This window comes from Rhineura floridana, chromosome 3 (genome assembly GCF_030035675.1).
Source record: "Rhineura floridana isolate rRhiFlo1 chromosome 3, rRhiFlo1.hap2, whole genome shotgun sequence".
In the NCBI taxonomy this organism is placed as follows: domain Eukaryota; kingdom Metazoa; phylum Chordata; class Lepidosauria; order Squamata; family Rhineuridae; genus Rhineura; species Rhineura floridana.
Window position 1 is genome coordinate 97718301 of NC_084482.1, and position 21988 is coordinate 97740288.

Sequence of the window (21988 nt, forward strand, 5' to 3'; positions counted from 1 at the left end):
CCTTTTTGAAGATTGGCGTTACATTTGCCACTTTCCAGTCCTCAGGCACGGAGGAGGACCCGAGGGACAAGTTACATATTTTAGTTAGCAGATCAGCAATTTCACCTTTGAGTTCTTTGAGAACTCTCGGGTGGATGCCATCCGGGCCCGGTGATTTGTCAGTTTTTATATTGTCCATTAAGCCTAGAACTTCCTCTCTCGTTACCACTATTTGTCTCAGTTCCTCAGAATCCCTTCCTGCAAATGTTAGTTCAGGTTCAGGGATCTGCCCTATATCTTCCACTGTGAAGACAGATGCAAAGAATTCATTTAGCTTCTCTGCAATCTCCTTATCGTTCTTTAGTACACCTTTGACTCCCTTATCATCCAAGGGTCCAATCGCCTCCCTAGATGGTCTTCTGCTTTGAATGTATTTATAGATTTTTTTGTTGTTGGTTTTTATGTTCTTAGCAATGTGCTCCTCAAATTCTTTTTTAGCATCCCTTATTGTCTTCTTGCATTTCTTTTGCCAGAGTTTGTGTTCTTTTTTATTTTCTTCATTCGGACAAGACTTCCATTTTCTGAAGGAAGACTTTTTGCCTCCAAGAGCTTCCTTGACTTTGCTCGTTAACCATGCTGGCATCTTCTTGGCCCTGGCGGTACCTTTTCTGATCTGCGGTATGCACTCCAGTTGAGCTTCTAATATAGTGTTTTTAAACAACTTCCGAGCATTTTCGAGAGATGTGACCCTCTGGACTTTGTTTTTCAGCTTTCTTTTTACCAATCCCCTCATTTTTGTGAAGTTTCCTCTTTTGAAGTCAAATGTGACCGTGTTGGATTTTCTTGGCAATTGGCCATTTACATGTATGTTTAATTTAATAGCACTGTGGTCACTGCTATTTTTAAAGACATTTTAAAATCTTGTTTTTAAAGACATTTTAAAAGATTTAAAAAAATTTTTTTTTAAGATGTTCTGTTTTTTAAAACATTGTTAAAGATGTTTTAAAGATTTTTTTAGTGTTTTATTGCCTGTTTGCCACCCTGGGCACCTTCTGGAAGGAAGGGTGGGATATAAATTTAATAACAATAATAACCGCAACAACAATTGACAACATACGAATTACTTGAAAAATTGACTTTATTTGCAGTGTTCTGGAATAATATCATGCTAAGATCTTGCCTTTTTTATTCCTGTAACAACTTAGTATTATACATATATGTGCATCTTTATTTATATATAATGCTATAGCATATTCCTTTTTTGAAAAAGTTCTCAGTAGGCTGGTTGACTGGCTGCGTAGTAAGCTGGCTTGCACATCCTACTAGCAGCTTTAGCATGACACAAGGAATAAGAGTGCAATCCAACTGCTATTTGCTCTGGGCTGAGGGGAGTTCTATATGGCAGGGTCCCAGGTTAGCCGGGCTTTGTCAACAGAAGCCCCACATCCTGGCTCAGCCACAGCAGAGCCATGACCGTGCTGGCTCACCTGGGGGTCCACTGGGGAAGCCCAACCTGGTGGGAGTCAGCGGAAGTCTGTGTAAGGCCTGAAAAAGGGGTGCTATGGGGGCATGATGGAGGAGGGGCTGTGGGGGGGAATTAGGCCACATCTTACTCATGTTCTGAGCACTCCTGCAGGTCCCAATCCAGACCAAAGTTACACCAAGAAAAAGGTTGGTCTAAGACATGAAGCTCACTGGGTGACCTTGGGCCAGTCACTGCCTCTCAGCCTCAGAGGAAGGCAATGGTAAACCCCCTCTGAATACCGCTTACCATGAAAACCCTATTCATAGGGTCGCCATGAGTCGAAATTACAGTGGAAGTCTATGGAGAGCACTTACTCCCCAGTATCAGTGTTTGTGAGAGCCAGCTTTTACTTTCTGGTTCCCACATGCAGCTCCCAACTGAGCCATGTTCAGTCGTCCAGGAGGCTCCCAAATGACAATTGGATGCAGTGGATCTTCCCTCTGGCTTCCCATGAGTTGGATTGCTCTGTAAGTTGCTCAGACTGAGGAGCCAGGGCCAGGTGACCAAACCATTATTTGGCAGGTTCTGATGAAACCACAGACTATGGTTTCTCACACACTGGGACTGGAAATTTCCAATCTTGGCATGTGAGGAGTAAAGGGAAGGAGAATGAAAAGAGAAGGAACATGAGCTCAAGGCTCTTAACTGTTTATTCTCATAACTGAATAACCTCATAGTCATGTGAGTATAGTAGCTGTACTGTGTAAAGAATAAGGTAATAGGAATAATCTACATTTCCCCCCAAAATATAAACTGCCTAATATCCAGCCTAGAATCTAAAGCTTATAAAGTATATTCTGGTCTTCAGAATGTTGCAGTGCATTCTTGCCCTCTAACTGGAGTGTTCTTCAGAATTTGAGCCAGCAATAAGTTGTTAGGGGCCCAAGACAATTCACTTACCCCACCTGCACTTTTCCCACTGACACTCAACCATCATAGATGATATTGAGCATTCTCAGTTCTTATTGGGCTGTTTTGTTTTGCTCCTTTCCACTATTATTGGAGCTCAGTAGCTCTAAAGTAGAAAAAAGGTTGGCAGTTGGGGTGAGACAGTTATAGAGCTATTCTGTGGAGGTTGGAGGGAAAAGCTCATGGCAGAGGAGCTACCATTTCCTAAGCCTTGCCAGATTCATGCCATCCGAGGTGTGAAGCCAGTCGACTTCAAAGGGGGATCTCATGGGGAATTTTCATATATCCATATATGATTTCTATATAGCCATATATATAAGTTAGAAAATATATTTTAAGAAATATAATGAGTAGGTAACTTCTAACAAAACAACAGGCCTGTGGTGTTCTTGAACTTTCAGGCACCCTAACTTAAGCAGAACCAGGTCTGTATATGATTAACATTTGATAAATCGTTATGTTGCTTAAGGCACTAGATGTGTAGAATATGTTTCCATAACAACAGGTGTTCCGGGAAGGCTTGGCTGATCAGAAACAATGGAATATGCTATGTGCTGGGTATGCATGGAAGACCAACCATAATAGTATAATGTTGTGCTTCGTCGTAACTGGTTTTAACTGGCCTTGAAGAACATCAGTCAAGGGGACAGCAGAAACAATAGTAACATTAGTCCAGTAGACAGAATATTGGAATAGGAAATATGCTTACGTATGATGGAAGCTTACCTGTACATGTGTTCATGCAACTAGATATTAGTTACCTAATATTATCTGATTGGTTTAGAAATACTGTAGGAGGGTTTAACCTTTATGTAATGCTTTAAGGAAATTGTATAATTGGTGAAATGATGTCACATGCTGTGCTTAGTAATGTATAAAAGATCTATGCAGACAGTGCCATGTTGCAGTCTTCGCCAGATGCTCTAGGGAAGCTGTCCTTGCGTACACTTATATAGAATAAAGGCGTTCTTTTGCCTGAAGCCTGTGTTCTCTAAATTCTTCAAGGGCCCCCAGTCCAAGAACCCAAAATTGTCACAAACCAATGGATCCAGGGGGGCTTTTACAGGAGTGGTTGAATCACCGCCTCTTTCAAGGCGGCTGGAACCACTCCCTCCCTCAATGATGCGTTGACCACACCTTGGATCCACTCGGTCAGACCCCCTCGGCAAGCTTTAATAAGCCAAGAAGGGCAAGGGTCGAGAAGACACTTTGCTGGCCGCATCATCGCAAGCACCTTGTCCACGTCATCAGGCCGCATCAACTGAAACCATTCCCAAGAAATTGCAGCAGACGTTGCACTGGACACCTCATTGGGGACTACAGTATATGTAGAGGGGGCATCAAGACTGCTATGGAGGCGAGCAACTTTACCCTCAAAGTGCCTGGGAAACAATTCACAGTGGGCCTCCGAAGAGTCTAAGGCTCCATTTCCTGGAGTTGATGTCAACAGACTCCTGACAATATGGAAAAGCTCCAATGGATGGCTACTTGAGGATGCAATGGAGGCAGAGAAGTGGGCCTTCTTCACCGCCCTCACCACCACACAGTAGGCACAGTTATGATGTTTTACTCGTGCCTGATTAGCCTCACAGGACGTCTTTTGCCACTTGCACTCTAGCCGTCGTCCAGCCTGTTTCATTGCCCTGAGCTCACTAGTGTACCAAGGTGCAAGCCGGACTCCACAGTGCCGGAGAGGGTGCTCGGGAGCAACCGTATCGAGAGCCTGATGCGCCTCGCTGTTCAACAGCATGACAAGGGCTTCAACAGGGTCACCTGCTCTATCTACTGGGAACTCCAGAGCAGCTTTGTGTCAAGTTATACTCTGGGGCTTTCTGCATGCACCCATGTTCTCTGCCACTGAACTACTGTTCTGCAGTAGCTATCAAAGTTCCCATGTGGGGAGACAGGCCTTGCAGAAAGAATGGATGAGGCTAAGTAAAATAGAAATAGCATAAGTCTTTTTGTGGGGAGAGAGGTCAAAGTAAAACCAACTTAAGTCTATACGTCCTTGGTTGCAAACTACCATAATAATTAATTTGAAGCATTTCTCTTACGTAAGTTCATGTTTACTTAGAAGCGTCTTCCTGTAGAAATATTTGTGTGTCTTGGAAGAGATAGCAAAGCTTTAGTCAACTGTTGGCTAAGTGAAAGAGACCTCCAATGGCACTGCATAATGTAGCTCCTTCTGAGTGTCAGGAGTTACATTTGTGACTTCTTTAGTTTCCCTGAGTGGTATGTCCTGCATGTGGTTACTGATAATTAGGTCTGAAATTCTGAGCCTACCCTGTCAGTCTTCGAGAAGTTGCTTAGGAACACCAGCTTGCAGGACAACAACATAACCCTTTCAATATATAAATAGCTTGGAGGGAGCCCTTCTCTGATATGCTGCTGACCCCATTCTGCCAACTGTTTTCTCATATTGGAGAGATTGCTGATTCACATTATTAAACCAGTTCTCTTGATCTGTATATCTGCATACCATAGTTAGGAATCTCTGGTAGCTATCGTAGTTTATGGGGTTTAAAGGAAAATGTTGTTATGATATCCATGTGGTCAGGGTTAGACATCTTCTGTGTGTTCAGCATAGAACCCAGCTCTGGAATCTCAAAAATCTAACAAAGCCTTATCAAAATCATTCCTTCTATCCCTCCCTGGCATGTGGGTCTAGCCAGCACTTTCTCTGGTCAAAAAAATTAACCATGTGCTCTTTGCACTGCCAGCCTTCCGCTCCCCCAGTTGTAAGAAAGCCCAAATGTTTATTAACTAGAATAATTTTCTTATTTACATGATTTATTCCAAGCACAGGATTTGGGGTTCCACAGAGTTTGATTCAGCTATTTTCCCCACACAACATTGTTTAGGCCAGTTTAATTGTAATGAAAAGCCAGATTCAGAGACTAGGACCACATTTACCCCATGCATTTGTTCCACTTTAAACAGTCATGGCTTCTCCAAAAGTTTGCAAAATGTGTTGAGAGTTAGGAAACCAGTATTCCCCTCACAGAGCTGCAATTCCCAGAGTTCTCTGGGAAGAGGAACTGACCCTTAAACAGGGCCGGCTGCAGGCATGCCAGGCCCTTGGGCACCAGCCTGGGCCCCTCCGCTCCTCTTCCACGATCTGCAGGACAGGAGCGTCTGAGCCTCCCTCCACCCCCCTGCTTCACCTACCTTTCTCTCTGCTGTTTTTTGCGGCTGCACGCAGTGTGTGCGCAGGGTTGCCATCAATCAAGATGGTGGCCGAGGTTTCCCTAAGGGGCTGAAGCCTCTGCCGCCATCTTGGCCGGATATAAATCAAATGATCAATAAATAAATAAATTTATAAGCTAGATGTCCTGCCCAGAGTGAGAATCATCAAACGGAGGCGAGACTGGAATTAATTCCTGTTTTATTAGAGTAACATTGAAGGCAAGGCGTCTCATAGATTTTGCTAACTAGCTCACTGTAATCCCTAACTAGGCTGCTCAAGCTTACTCTGAAGCATGTAAGGGGAGTTGATTCAGCACCCTCATCAGGGGGGCGCAGGCTTAAGTAGGAAAGGTTTTTGCTCATAATCTCTGACTCCTGCGCGGAACCTCGCTCTGGCCAAGCCTCTTTTCTCGGTGGCGCACATGAGGTGACAGAGGGCGCGCACACGTCTGCTCATCGGACAGTCTCGACTCCTCAGGTGCCGGCTCCATTGAAGGGGAAGGAGACATTTCTGGCAGGGAGGCGTTTGAAGGGCCAGACAAGGAATCCTGGGGTGGAGTTGGCGCGTGTGCAAGGTCTTGCTGCAACGGCTCTCCTGGGGCGCTTGGTAAGGGAGGGGTCTCCATGTGAGTGGGCAAATTTCCCATGGGAATCAGAGAGTGGTTGGTCATGTCTCCTCCCCCCAGATCTTCAGGAGTACCCTCCACATCTGACAACTCTCCCATCTGCAAAGGTGGGGGTGCATCCTTGAAGAGCTCCCCCCCCCAGTCACTCTGCACTGGGAAGGGGCCCTGGGTGTCCTCCACCTCCTGATCCAGGCTCCCCTGGGTCACCTGGGGCTCGACACTAGAGTCTTAAGATCTGGCTTTTACTGCAGGGAAAGTAAAGGATGAAGGAAGGGTAAAAAGTTATATGCAAAGTAGTAGTTTTGCTGTCCATGAGAGCTAGAGGTGAGCAAGATTAGGAAAACACAGGTGGGAGAGAGATAAGGGGAATGAAGCACAATAGCAATCTGTCCCAGTGAGGTGGGAATAGAATGGATGCACTGAAACCAAACTTTTGGTGTTTCACTGTAAGTGCTGCGTTCACCCTCATGGCTAGTTAGGTTTAGAGGCAGGGCTCACATAAAACATTTTTTGCTGCTTAAGGTGAAGGGCAAGATATTAAACCTTTTCAAAGCTTTCTAAAAATGTTTTTAAAGTTCTTTTCTTTTAATGTATTTTAATGTCTGTTTTTATGATGTTTTAAAGTGTTTTTAGTGCTTTTGTTTGCCGCCCTGAGCTCCTGCTGGGAGGAAGGACGGGATATAAATAAATAAATAAATAAATAAATAAATAAATAAATAAATAAATAAATAAATAAATAAATAAATAAATAAGATGGTGCCCCCCCAAGTCTACGTATAGAAGCTGATTGGATAGGTGGTTGAATCTTATTTATGCCCTCCACTGTACACGAGGGCAGCAAACTAGCTCAGAGAATGCAAAGTGGATCATGTGGCATGCATAGCTGTTTGTTCTACCCCCTCAGCATCTGCTGTCTGAAAACATATGATACCTCTGTTTAAAAGGGTGGGGAGAGGTTGCATTCTGGCTAAGCTCCTGTGCATAGTTGTAAGTTAAAGCCTTCTAAGCCTTCTAAGTGTATACAGCATTGAGCAAGCTCCTCGAAAACGTTTGAAGGGAGGGAGCAGAGCTTGGAAGATTACTTTTAAAAAGTAATAAATTACAGTTACAATTACTTGGCCCAGAAAAGTAGTAATTACTGTTACAATTGCAATTGCTCTGCAAGTAACTGATTACTTTACTTTTTCTCAAAAGCAATCACTACAATTACGTTTCAGTTACTTTTTAAAAAAAACTCCTACAAGGTGCTGGCCTTGGCTGCTGCACATCTAAGAAGCCTAAAACAATATTAAAAATAAACACACACACACACAGGGGGTAGTAGAATAAAAAATTGTATCCATAAGATTAACATAATGGCATAACAGAATCTCACATCCCCCCAAGCAATGAAGATACCCCAACTCTTGAAATCAAATTTTACACTTGAAATGCTTTTATAATATGTTTCTGTTATGTCTCAAAAGAACAAGATGCTCAAAGAGCATGTCAGACAAGGAATGTCTTTTTACAGTCATTACGTTGCCACCAGTACTGAACAGGCGTTCTACTGCGGCGCTTGAAGGCATGGCTGTGTTGTGCTGCAAAAAACACCACAGCACACATGGAAAGCCATGGAGTGATGACACTTCCCTGCTGGGAGACCTCAGGTACCTCACCAGTTCCTCCTCAGCAGTGTCCACTGCTGACTTCTTGCCCTGGGGCAGAAAGTTAAAGAAGTCATCTTCTAAGTCATCTCCTTCCTGGTCTTTATCTGAAGACTGATCACTGTCCTCATTAAGTACACCCATCTTTATTTCAGCTTTCAACAAGGCTTCCATTGTGTATCTAAGAAAGAGAGAGGATATGTTAACACATATATGTTAGGAAACTATCATCTGCTCTTCATTTCCTGATGCTTGTCATGTCCCCTGGTTCAGGATCCAGCCTGAGCCTGTGGATGATGACATGGAAGGTAGGAAGGTGACCAAGTCACCACACTCATGGGGCAGCACAGCAGACCCTTAAGGATTACCTGCAGCAACCCAAGGTTGTGATGAGGAGCCCCAGGAAGAAAAGGCCCAGCCCCTGCCTACCACCTTAAGCCCTCTGATGCCTCACTTGAGACAACATTTCCCTTAGAGTAATCCACCCAAAGGGCTTCCCTAATGTTCTTACTTGTTGGTATGGGTGGTGGCCTGACACAATTCCAGTCGATCTAGTTTGAAGCGAGGGTGTACGCAGGCTGCCAGAAGAAGCAGATCCCTGCCAGATCCCCACCTCTCAAGGGTTGTCTGCTGCTGCTTCAGCATTTTGGGAGGAGGGGTGTCATGCATTGGTTCAGGAAGGCCACGTCTCCTTGCCTTTATTGCTTCTTCAATTGCTCTCAGCTTCTCAGGGTGTGCCCTCTGAGGAAGAAGAACAAAGCATGAATCCAAGAAAAAATGGAAGAGGAACTTCACAATTTAAACATAAATAGACAATGGACACTCTTTGAGGACCAGCATGACAAAGGCTTGCCTCAAAATGTTTCTTCACATTGGATGAGGAGGAAACAGCTGATCTCAGATTTTTGATCCTTGGAAGGCAGTAATTGCATCGTACAACAACATTTTTCCCACTCTGGCTCACAAATGTACAAGCTTTCTCAAAGCCAAACCATGGTACTTGCTGTTCTGCAGATGTGGCTGTGGGCAACTGGCACTGCTTCATGCCCTCCTCCTCCTCGTGCACAGGGCCTCCTTTCTGAACCTCACTTTCTAGTTTTGCCTCCTCAGGATCAACAAGCTGTGACTCAAGTGGCCGCACTAACTGACTGCTGCTCTCAGCAGCAAAACCTGCAACAGGCATCTCTGTAATAAACAAGAGATAATGCTCCTATATGGGTGAACTTCAGCTGTGATGTGCCCCCATCTCTTCCCCATGCTGCAAGATCCCCCAGTCAGAGTGGAAGTAAGCAGGTTGATAGCACAATTAAAAGAGATCCTATTTGCTCACTGAATAACCCTGCCTGGGCCAGTCTAACCTATTATCTCACAGGGTTGTTGTGAGAACAAAATGAGACTAGGGTTCAAATCCCCACATAGCCATGAAGCTCACTGAGTGACGTTGGGCCAGTCACTGCCTCTCAGCCTCATGAAAACCCTATTCATAGGGTCACCATAAGTTGGAATCAACTTGAAGGCGGTACATATATTTTTTATTTTGAATATGATGATTATGATAATAAATATGCAGCATTTCAAATTAATTCTGTATGAGAAGCATTCCATGCCAAGCTTGGAAAACCAAGGATGAGGTATAAAATGTAGACAAAAATACTTTTGACAAAATGCCGTTTATATTTTATATATATGAGCCTGGGTAGGGAACATTTAATCTAGCCTACTTGCTTTCAGCAAGAAGGGTTAAGTGCCTTCAGGCTGGGGCAGTCACCAGAAGGCCACAGCAGAGACAAAGGAGCCTAGTGTTGTGGAGATGTTAGATGGGAGCTTTGGGGAGTAAAGATGGATGCCCCTGAAGGCTGCAATTCTAAACACACTTACTAAGGGATTAAGCCCCATAGAACTCAACAGGACTGACTTCTAAGTAGATATAGTTTGGACTGTGCTGTTGGTAAACCTTGACTAGGGTTCTTCTGCAAAGACATCCATATCCAAGCAGGGTTGGCAACCCCCTGCCTGGAATACCCTGCCCTTATCTTTTAATGTGGCTGCTCCAAATGTTTTTACAGATTTGACCCTTTACTTCAGAAAGAGGTCTGAAAAATGAGTAAGAGTAAAAAGTATCTTTTAAAATTGTTCTTTTCAATTCACTCTTGAATGAACATCATACCTAGGGCAGATCCACACCATTCCTTTAAAGCACATTCAACACCCATTTGAAGCACATGAATCCCACCACAGAATCATGGGAACTGCAGTTTGTTAAGAGTGGTGAGAACTATAACTGTGAGGGGGAAATGACACTTCCCAGAATTCTTTAGGGGAAGTCATGCGCTTTAAATGCGAGTTGGATGTGCTTTACACATATTGTGTGAATCCGCTTAATAAATTTTGTCTGCATGTAAATTGTTTTAATTAATTTTTCAAAATGAAAATAAGCTATAAAATGTAGTGGGTGACCATGGACTACTCACCATTTCTCAGCCTATCTGCCCCTCAGGATGAAAACAATGGAGAACCATGACTACCCCAAGGCATATGTGATGCGTCCTTCCCTGGCTCTCCCTGTCAGGTTCCTACCTGCTCGTGGTTACTGCCTGTCTCTAGGCACCACCAGGGACTCCACCAGTCCGGACCGCACTCTCTTATGGTTTACCTATCCGCTCTAGCACAGATCTCAACAGATCCCCCTGCTAGGCAACCACCAGTAACGTCCCAATACTAGTATTCCCAGAGACTCTGAATACTGGTATTGTTATTCTCTTCACCGCTGCCACCATTTGTTACAGTTCCCCTTCAGCCTTGGTCATTACCTTACCCTCCCTTCTGGTCTGTGAAACCCCAGCCAAGGATCAGGCCTTTGGTAAACCAAATTAAGTATTTATTACAGATAACAAAGCTAACAAGATTAACAAGATTTCTTCTTAAGGCACATAAGCATATGGTTTTACTCAATACTAATCCGAACTCCACCTCCCTCCTGGTAAACAACTCTCTAAACCCCACCAAGCAATCCACTCAGTTCTCTTCTCCCCCCTGATTCCACTCTCACTCTTCCTTTTATACATTCAGCCATTTTAAACACTCAGCCAATCATCTCGCATTCTACTGCCCATTCACTCCCCCTCCTCTTTCACTCCACTTACCATGTATCTTCTAAAACAACAACACTTACCATATATACATTAATATAGGAACATCACAGCATACTTAAAATGTAAAGGAAGTATTGTACAACCATAGTATGCAATTGGATACTTATAGGGACACAGCATGACAAAACTGGGTGGAAGTAAAAGTTCTACACTTAGGAAAAGGAAACCAAATGCACAGTTATAAGATGGGGGATACTTGGCTCAGCAGTACGACATGCAAGAAGGAACTTGGAATTGTTGTTGATCACAAGCTGAATATGAGCCAACAGTGTGATGTGGCTACAAAAAAGGCAAATGCTATATCAGGCTGCATTAACAGAAGTATAGTTTCCAAATCATGTGAAGTATTAGTTCCCCTCTATCCAGCACTGGTTAGGCCTCATCTTGAGTGCTGTGTCCAGTTCTGGTCTCTGCACTTCAAGAAGGATGCAGACAAACTGGAACAGGTTCAAAAGAGGGCAACAAGGATGATCAGGGGACTGGAAACAACGCCCTATGAGGAGAGACTGAAGGAACTGGGCATATTTAACCTGGAGAAGAGAAGACTGAGGGGAGATATGATAGCACTCTTCAAGTATTTGAAAGGTTGCCACACAGAGGAGGGACGGGATCTCTTCTCAATGATCCCAGAGTGCAGGACACAGAATAATGGGCTCAAGTTGCAAGAAGCCAGATTTCGACTGGACATCAGGAAAAGCTTCCTAACTGTTAGAGCCATACAACAATGGAACTAATTACTAGAGAGGTAGTGGGATCTCCGACACTGGAGGCATTCAAGAGGCAGCTGGACAGCCATCTGTCGGGAATGCTTTGATTTGGATTCCTGCATTGAGCAGGGGGTTGGACTTGATGGCCTTATAGGCCCCTTCCAACTCTACTATTCTATGATTCTATGAAAATATTTATATAAGCATGACTATCAAATATGTTTATTTATATAACCTGTAAAGATATTTATAGTGCAATCCTATGTTTGTTTACTCAGAAGCAAGTCCCAATGTATTCAATGGGGCTTACTCAACCAGGGAAAACTGCAGCCTCAAGTGATAAGGAACTTGTTCTTTTAACAAGTCCTTTAAGTTGAGAGCTTATCCCAGTCTGCGTCTGTGTTGAAATTGCTTTTTAATATGTTTTTAAATTTTTTCTTAAAAAAAATGTTTTTAAAGCTTTTAAAAATGTTTTTAAAGATGTTTTGTTTTAATATATTTTAAAGTCTGTTTTTATGATTTTTAAAGTGTTTTTAGTGCTTTTGTTTGCTGCCCTGGGCTCCTACTGGGAGGAAGGGTGGGATATAAATAAAATAATAAAAATAAATAAATAAACTTCATTCATTTTTTTAAAAAAATGAGTATTAGTTTCCTACATAATAAAAACTGTGATAAACCCTGCCTAATTTCTTTAAAAATAGGGTTGGAGGGAGAGAGATTTACAACACAAACACAAGTCTGCACTTTACTCACAATCATGAAAGGGTGGGGTTGCAGCCAGAGCTTTGAAAAGTTACTTTAAACTACAACTCCCATCAGCCCCAGCCAGCATGGCCACTGGATTGGGCTGATGGGAGTTGTAGCTAGAGCATGATCTGTTTAAAAAAAAGTTGTGCAGGGGGGGTTTACGTTTTGGTGTATATCTCGGGAATTAGACCACCTAGAAACTTTTTTTTTAAATTGAAGCGGAGAGTCCAGAGAGTAAGGGGTGGTAGCCAGAGAGCCGGAGCCCCCCCCCAAAACCAGAGACTCCAGCCGAAAACACACACACTGGGGCACACACACACACAAATCATCGTCACTCACCTCCACAGCTCTTCGCCAGTCTGCCTTCCTTGCCCTGGCTTTTTCCTCCGGCGTCCATTTTTTCCTCTCAGAGTCAGACGTTAGCAGGCTCCCCCTGCCTATTCATCTCTTCTATCGTGCCTCCTAACACAGATCACGAGGGAAGAGAGAGTCTGCGCAGAGGTCCAATCAGTGTGAGGCACATGTCTTGTGTTAACCAATCACAGCCAGGAGCTGACTTCCCCTTGTTCCCGCCCCCAAGTAACGTCCAACCTAACGTGGAAACGTTAAAGTTGAAGCTGAAAAGTAGGGAAATTACTAGTCATTCCGTTACTTGCCAAATGTAATGGAATTACCCACTCGTTATTTAAAATTGTAACGAATTAAAAGTAACTCGTTAAAAATAACGAGTTACTTCCAAGCTCTGGGAGGGAGGAGGAAGGAGTATGATAAGAATTAACTTATAGCTTGCACAAATTGCTTGCGGCGATTGCACGGTGCTATAAATTCTGCCAGCCCTTGCTTATCTGAAAGACTCCCCAGTCAAAAGAATAATTAAGTCAGCCAAGATTGTACATGAATGACATGAAAGAATAAACTTCGGTGGGCTTAGAGTAAGAAGCAAGAAGGTTGTGTGACTCATAAACTGTTAAAAACCCATGAAACCCTCTTCGCATTGCTCTGGAAGCTGACCATGCTGGTAACCGAATGTCAATAGTCTAGTGCGGTAGCGGAGAATGAACGTACAGAGGCCCTGCAACTGCTTGACTATAACTTTCACTCGAACACCCTTGAAATTTAAGGCTGACTTCCAAGGGAACTTTAGAAGTAAAAGTTTTAGAGAAATGGTGTTAACAAGAAAGGAATATAGGGACTTGGGAATCCCCCTTTCTCAGGATGTTCCTTTAAATGGGAGTGGCAACCAGATGAAAATCACCCAGTTCCTCATTAAGACGATGACAAGGGAAGAGAATCTTACCAAAAAGGATTGCACAGGCCTAGACTGGTCTTTGGATACTAAGGGCATCTTGTTGTTGTTATGTGCCTTCAAGTCGATTATGACTTATGGCGACCCTATGAAATCAGTGACCTCCAAGAGCATCTGTCATGAACCACCCTGCTCAGATCTTGTAAGTTCAGGTCTGTGGCTTCCTTTATGGAATCAATCCATCTCTTGTTTGGCCTTCCTCTTTTTCGACTCTGTTCTGTTTTTTCCAGCATTATTTTCTTCTCTAGTGAATCACATCTTCTCATGATGTGTCCAAAGTATGATAACCTCAGTTTCATCATTTTAGCTTCTTATGATAGTTCTGGTTTAATTTGTTCAAACACCCGATTATTTGTCTTTTTCGCAGTCCATGGTATCCGCAAAGCTCTCCTCCAGCACCGCATTTCAAATGCGTTGATATTTCTCTTATCTACTTTTTTCGTTGTCCAACTTTCACATCCATACATAGAGATTGGGAATACCATGGTCTGAATGATCCTGACTTTGGTGTTCAGTGATACATCTTTGCATTTGAGGACCTTTTCTAAGTCTCTCACAGCTGCCCTCCCCAGTCCTAGCCTTCTTCTGATTTCTTGACTTTTGTCTCCATTTTGGTTAATGATTGTGCCAAGGTATTGATAATCCTTGACAAGTTCAATGCCCTCGTTATCAACTGACTGTAAAGTCAAGGATGCTATGGATAACGATGCCTACTTTAATCTAGCATGTGAACTTTCACTGGCTCAGGCCGTGAACCAACCCAATCCTCTCTGCTTATCGTCACAAGCTATTTTACACAATCAGGAAAATGATTTGTCCCCCTAGTCAGAGGCGATCTGCCATAAAGTCGAGATAAATACGCAAGAGCGTCCTGAGAAACTGGATACAGTGAACACAGAGGAATTTCCAATTGAAGGCTGGCTATTTCTGATCTCTCAAGATATCGAACTCATTAAATCTTTTTTAGACAAAAGTAATAGTCTGCTAACTTCTCTTATTGAAATGTTAACAGCTGTAAAAGCGAAACAGCTGAGAGAGGAGTTGGGCATATTGCCAAGTCAAAACAAGCCCCATGTCAACCCTTCAAAGGCATCCAACTTGAAACTAACTGAAACCTCTAGGAACAGGAGTTCCACAATTTTAAAAAAGAGTAAAAAGAGTAAAAATATGAAGAACTATAAGTTCCCGAGTTATAAGAAAATGGAATACGGGAAACTCTTTAGGCACCTAGAAACTGAGCCCAGCCAGAGAGTTGTGAAACGGAGTACTGTTCACCGTTGCACTAGGGAAAGTAGTAAGGGTAAAGTTTCTTCACAGCCGATTAATGTGCTTAGTCCTCACTTGCAGTTGGCTCCTCATAGACTAGTACCTCTGCAGGATTTAAACGTACAGGACTTTCCGGTCAACATCCTGTCTAATGATATAATAGCTGCAAGGTGAAGGATTTCAAGGCTAAGAGCTGGAATCTAGTTTTGAATCGCAAAAAAAATGATGCTGTGCAACTACCCTAAGCCAAGGGGTCCGTTAACTCAAACAGAGCAGAAATTGTACCTCTTACACATCCTGAAGGAAGTTCTTCCGGGCATGTTCTCTTTACATGATTTAGTCCGGGTTGAATATTTGTATGTTCTCTATGTTTAAAGGACAAACCATAAAGCTGGATCACCTTGTGCCAATAACTATTTCAGCCCAGCCTACCTCACAGAGTTAAGGATAAAAAGGGAGAACCATAAATGTATGATGTCTTGAAAGGTGGCTTATAAATGCAAAAACAAAACAAAATAAAAATCTGAGATGTTTCCCTAGAAAGATACAGAGAAAGCTCTGATTGAAGAGATAATATTTAACACAGTAACTCCTCAAAATTTCTCCATTACAGGCAGAATGTGCCAAAGTCAGTACATTCCAGCTGTGCTATGTACTAGTGAATGCAGTTGCCATTCCTTACCCTTTCTTCCCATAATACCTGAGCATTGTGAAAAACTGGGTGGGATCTTATCAAAACCGCCAGGTATTTGGAATTATTATTCCAACAAACCTGTTCCCTTTCCTTCAGCTATCTTGCAAGGCTTTCAACTTTACCTTGAGCACCCTCTGCTGGAGACCAGTTCATTTGCTGCCAACCAACACAAACCCATGACTATTTTAGGAATGACACAATCTCAATCTTCTATCTTCTACTCAGCTGAGTCCACATGAGCCTTTTGGTGTATCTATTTAGCTCAGTGTCTCCCCAAGCTTTTCTGATCCACAAAATAATGAATAGGGAACAACACGCTGTTATATGAAGGGGGGGAATCATTCAGACATGCATGTTTAGTGCTTGAAGAATGCAATATAGAGTGATAATTTGCGTGTGTGAATGAGCCATCAAAGATTGACACAGTTTTCATATCACTTGATGTCACTTAAGCACAACATTTTTCAATGGAAGGAAGCAGTTCACACATTGAGCTCCAAGTCATGAAGTAATCAGATAACAAGTGGTGTGTGAATCAGCCCTAAATTTGTGGTTCAAAAAATAAAACCTATTAGAATGCAGAGTGATGCTTTTCTTTTCTCTCATGCTTCATTTCCGAGGGTGCTTCCAGTTTGTCCCTATTTTTGGTTGGGATTCAATCACATGCAAGCAAATTCAGGTTGCGTAATTGAATGGAAGGCCTTGCACAACAACTTCCATAAAGATCAGACTTTATGTGCTAAGGAAAGTGATGGAAAAATGCATTGGAAAGTGTGAGATAACACTTGCTTTGATGCATCATAATTTAGCCTCCCCGTAAACATAGAGTGAATGCTCATTAAATAGTTGAAGTCATATAATCAGGATAAATGCTCAATAAACAGGTTGGCTAGAACAGCACTAAATTATTTTTAAAAAATTTGGCACACTGTTGGCACATTGCTCATTTCCATACTGTTTATAAGAGAAGAAACTCTTACAGCCAATTTACCCATGTTTATGGAACTCAGGTGCAAAATCTGCTCAAGTTAAATATCAAAACACATACAAATACAAGTTTAATTAAATGGACACATTTCCTTGCAAAATACACAGAAGCAACAACTGGGAAAGAATCAGGGTTCACTTCAATGTTTGTGGCAAGAAAATCCAGCTATTTAAATGTGCATGAGCCATTCACAATTGATGGTGCTCACTGTGCATATATCTTATCATTTAAATATGGACACCTTTTACATTTGAAAGTGTGAATTGTCCCTTAAACCCTGGCAGTGGGGGCATGAATCAATTCAGAATGGGATGAAGAGCCCAAGGTTTTCAGAAATACACATATAGGCGATATTAGTCACCAGAAGTTGATGCCTCAGCTGTTAAGAGCCTGTGTATTTGTTTGTTATAACTGATTTCTTGGCAAAACCCTCCAGATTGTGTACTTTTCCTGGGATTAAGACAGGTAGGTATGACCCCGAGTATCGTTACATTTTGCAATCAGTTACTTGCTGTGCATGAAATAGCTTGAGTTGCTTGACAATAAGATTAGGCATTTGGATGAGGCCTTGAAATGTAGAGGTTGCATTTTAATTCTGTTCTCTGTTTGGCAGTACAGACTTTTATTTGTGATCAAGCATTTTCACTGATGTACTATAGTGAAGGAAGTGTGCACTAAATTTCTTAGCTCAATTGATCAGAGCTTGGAAAAGTTACTTTTTTGAACTACAACTCCCATCAGCCCAATCCAGTGCATGCTGGCTGGGGCTGATGGAAGTTGTAGTTTAAAAAAGTAACTTTTCCAAGCTCTGCATTTGATAGCCAACTCTGAAATATCCCTGTTGGGTCTCCCAGGATCTGGGTTTGCCTAATGGACTGCCTTCAAGTTGATTCCAACTTATGGCGACCCTGTGAATACGGTTTTCATGGTAAGCGGTATTCAAGGGTTCCCGGGCCATAGTCCAACACCTTAACCACTACACCACACTGGCTTTCATCTGGGTTTACAATCTCTCATATGTTCCAGATTGCCCTCACAGAATCTAAAGCCTCATGGAAAGAGACAAAGATTCTATAACTGTATGTATGGTGCAAAGTTCAGGAGACATGGGATTTTGTTCAGTACATTTATCTTTCTTTCTGCTAGTAAAAGTAGGAACTTATGGACTTGCTGCATATTATATGCAGACATCTGTAAGTCCCCTTTAAAAGAAAAAATAGTTTCAGGGGGAATTCTGAGCAGAGAAATGGCTCAGGGAAAGGAGTACTTAATCATTTCCTTACAAACTATTTCTGTTTTTACCATTATGGCCTGTATGTGTGTATATGTATGTAAGTCTAACGTAGACTTGGTGAGACCGCTCCTAAAAAAATCCTCCTTGGACCCTGATAATTTGGACAACTATAGGCCAGTAGCAAATGTCCCATTCCTGGGCAAGGTTCTAGAGCGTGTGGTCGCTCGCCAACTCCAGGCTCTCTTGGATGAAACTGATTATCTAGACCCATTTCAATCAGGCTTTCGGCCGGGGTTTGGTACAGAAATGGCCTTGGTCGCCCTGTATGATGACCTCTGTCGGGAGAAAGACAGAGGGAGTGTAACTCTGTTGGTTCTCCTTGATCTCTCTGCGGCGTTTGATACCATCGACCATGGTATCCTTCTGGAGCGACTTACGGATTTAGGAGTGGGAGGCACTGCTTGGCGGTGGCTCTGCTCCTATCTCGGGAATCGTCTCCAGAAGGTGATGCTGGGGGAACATTACTCGAGTCCCTGGGTACTCCAATATGGGGTCCCGCAGGGTTCAGTTCTGTCCCCCATGCTTTTTAATATCTATATGAGGCCGCTGGGTGAGGTCATCAGGAGTTTTGGAGTGCGTTTCCAGCAATATGCTGATGATACGCAGCTCTACTACTCCTTTTCATCTTCGTCAGGTGGGGCTGTTGATGTACTAGACCGCTGCCTGGCCGCGATAATGGGCTGGATGAGAGCTAATAAACTGAAACTCAGTCCTAACAAGACTGAGATGCTGTTGGTGGGAGGACCCTCTGCCCAGATGGTTGACGTTCGACCTGTCCTAGATGGGGTTACACTCCCCCTAAAGGAACAGGTACGTAGTTTGGGGGTCTTATTAGATCCGCTCCTGTCACTTGAGGCTCAGGTAGCCTCGGTGGCACGGAATGCATTCTACCAGCTCCGGCTGGTAGCCCAACTACGACCCTATTTGAGCAAGGAGCATCTTGCCTCAGTTATCCATGCTATGGTAACCTCTAGATTGGACTACTGTAATGCACTCTACGTGGGGCTACCTATGAAGACGGTTCGGAAACTTCAGCTAGTGCAAAATGCTGCAGCCAGAGTTCTCACTGGGACAAAGAAATTTGACCATATAACACCTGTCCTGGCGCAGCTGCACTGGCTACCGATATGTTTCCGGGCCAGATTCAAAGTGTTGGTTCTTACCTATAAAGCCCTAAACGGCATTGGACTGCAATACCTGATGGAGCGCCTCTCTCGCTATGTACCTACCCGTTCACTACGCTCGACGTCGAAGGCCCTTCTCCGGGTCCCAACCCATAAAGAGGCCCGGAGATCAACAACTAGATCTAGGGCCTTCTCGGTGGTGGCCCCCGAACTATGGAATGCCCTCCCAGACGAGATACGCCTGGCGCCTTCTCTGTTATCTTTTCGGCGCCAGGTAAAAACTTACCTTTTCGCCCAGGCTTTTTAAATTTTGTAAATTTTTAAATATTTTAATTTAACATTCTAAACTTAATATGATCTTAATTTATAAATCTCAATGGCAATTTTATTAATGTTTTATAATTGTACTATATATATATATTTTTTTCCACACTTGCTCATATTTTAATTGTGATTTTATTTGTTGTACACCGCCCTGAGAGCTTTCTGCTATAGGGCGGTCTAGAAATGTAATTAAATAAATAAATAAAATAAATAGATATGGGGGAATAGAGCACAGCATATATTCATGGGAGCAGATTTCTATTCTCAGAATGGGCTCTTTCACAACTGAAAAAGTGTGTGTATTCACAGGTTTCAATTATAAAGGCACCCAGACTATTTTTTATTTTATTTTTTGAAGGAGGCGTGGGCTAAAAGTACTGGCGGTGCAAGCTTATAATTTTGTCCAGTGTCATAGTGCTGAGAACCCTTCATTTACTCCTTTTCTTTTGTGTGTGTGTTTATGTGTGTGTTTGGTCAAGAGGATCAGGGGAAGAGGGTCACTTGGGCTTCTAGGAAAAAACACCCAGTTCCATAACCAAGACCAAAACACCAGCATGTTTTAAAGCAGACCAGTAGAAGCTGTTGGTTTTTGTACTTAATGCAGTAGCAGTTATTGTAAACTTTGTTACTTTACCTCTCTTTGTTCAGGCACAGATTCCTCCCTTCCATAGATTAGCTTGCAGAGTATGACTGCTTCCTTCCCAAACTCCTCTTGAAATCCACACCAGCTGGGGGCGAAAACAGGCCATTGGCACAAGTGTGTGCCCAGAGTGGATAAGAATAGATGGGGAACTTAAAAAAAATAAATCAGATATTTAAAATTTAAATCAGATTTTTATTTCTTTGTTTTAAAAAACAAAAACAAAATATTGTTTCTTTTAAAGAATAATGTGATGAATATTAAATAATCTGGACACAGGCACTTTAGTGACACTCAAAGTCAATTTATTTATATACCACATTTTACACCAATACATTTGTGCTCAAAGTGGTTAACAGAAAATAAGCAGTCTACAATAATAACCATACGTATAAACTATAGTGATAGTATAACTTCTGTTAACAGTACATAATGGACACTATAATATCACTATGATACTATTGATACATTAGTACTATACAGTAGGGCCCCACTCATACGGCAGGTTAGGTTCCAGACCCTCGCTGAAAAGCGGATCAGCTGTAGCGTGGAGGTCTGGAACCTAACCCACTGATCGCACCAGAGGAGGAGAAAATCAGATCTTCACCTCCTCCGGCGCGATCAGCTCGAGCGGGGGCATCTGATTGCGCCAGTAGAGGAGAAGATCAGCCATAGCATGCTACAGCTGATCTTCCCCTCCTCCAGCGCAATCAGCTAGAGTGTGGGAGTCTGACCGCCCCAGAGGAGGAGGAGATTAGCTGCAGCACGATATAGCTGATCTTCCATTCCTCTGGCAAGATCAGCTGGAGGGCGGGAGTCTGACCACCCCAAGGAGGAGAAGATCAGCTGTAGCATGCCAGATATATTAAGGAGGCCTTTCTATGAAAAAAAGAAGTTTGATCATTTTGCAAATATTAATATTTACACTCTACCGACCACACATAAGCATTTCATTTTCACTTCATGAAAATAAAATGCTATCATCTGCCAGTTAAGCTAAGCAAAGACTCTGCTTTGATTTATCAGTCATGGGCATTTCATTTTTGTTTGCTACTTTGTTTTTGTAAGGTTGGGGAGGAGACAGGATGAAACAGAAAAGACCAGTACTGGGAAGAAGAGATTATACATGTTTCCATCATGCAAGTTTCTATATTCCCACAGTTAACTTCTCAAACTGTCGTGACCTCTGATTGTAAGAGATACTCTATATGGGAATATTTGAAAGACATTCCCTTTGCAGGTAAAAAAGGAAACTCTGCAAACTGAGCAAGACAAAGAGATGAAAGTCCTGGTTGTAAGAAGGAAACAGTAGTGCAAATTGTAGAATCATAGAATAGTAGAGTTGGAAGGGGCCTATATGGCCATTGAGTCCAACCCCCTGCTCAATGCAGGAATCCTATTTAGAGCATTCCTGACAGGTGGCTACCTGACAGGTAGCTGCCTCTTGAAGGTCTCCAGTGTTGGAGAGCCCACCGCCTCCCTAGGGAATTGGTTCAACTGTCATACTGCTCTAACAGTTAGGAAGGTTTTTTTAATGTTCAGCCAAAATCTGGCTTCTTGTAACTTGAGCCCATTATTCTATGTTTCACACTGTGGGGTGATCAAGAAGAGATCCTGGCCCTCTTCTGTGTGACAACCTTTCAAGTACTTGAACAGTGCTATCATATCTTCCCTCAGTCTTCTCTTCTCAAGGCTAAACATGCCCTGTTTATTTTTATTTTTTTTTAAATTAATTTAATTTAACTTAATTTAATCCCGCCCTTCCTCCCAGCAGGAGCCCAGTCTCTCCTCATAGAGCTTTGTTTCCAGTCCCCTGATCATCCTCATTGCCCTCTGTGATGTTCCTGCTTATAGTGTAAATATGGTAAGTGCTGT

The 21988-nt window shown here is 42.7% G+C and overlaps 1 protein-coding gene across 11 annotated transcripts in view; it reads left to right on the forward strand.

Annotated features, from left to right (window-relative positions):
• FGF1 (fibroblast growth factor 1) overlaps positions 1–21988 on the forward strand; it is a 140425-nt gene that overhangs the window by 41047 nt on the left and 77390 nt on the right. For 3 of the 11 annotated variants that reach the window (XM_061616991.1, XM_061616992.1, XM_061616987.1), the window contains exon 2: positions 21888–21977. The exons of 7 other annotated variants lie outside the window; for them this stretch is intronic. The gene's annotated coding sequence lies outside the window, so the exon portion shown is untranslated. Of the gene's footprint in view, positions 1–21884; positions 21978–21988 lie in introns of all 11 variants that reach the window. One more of the 11 variants, XM_061616988.1, reaches the window with a different exon arrangement.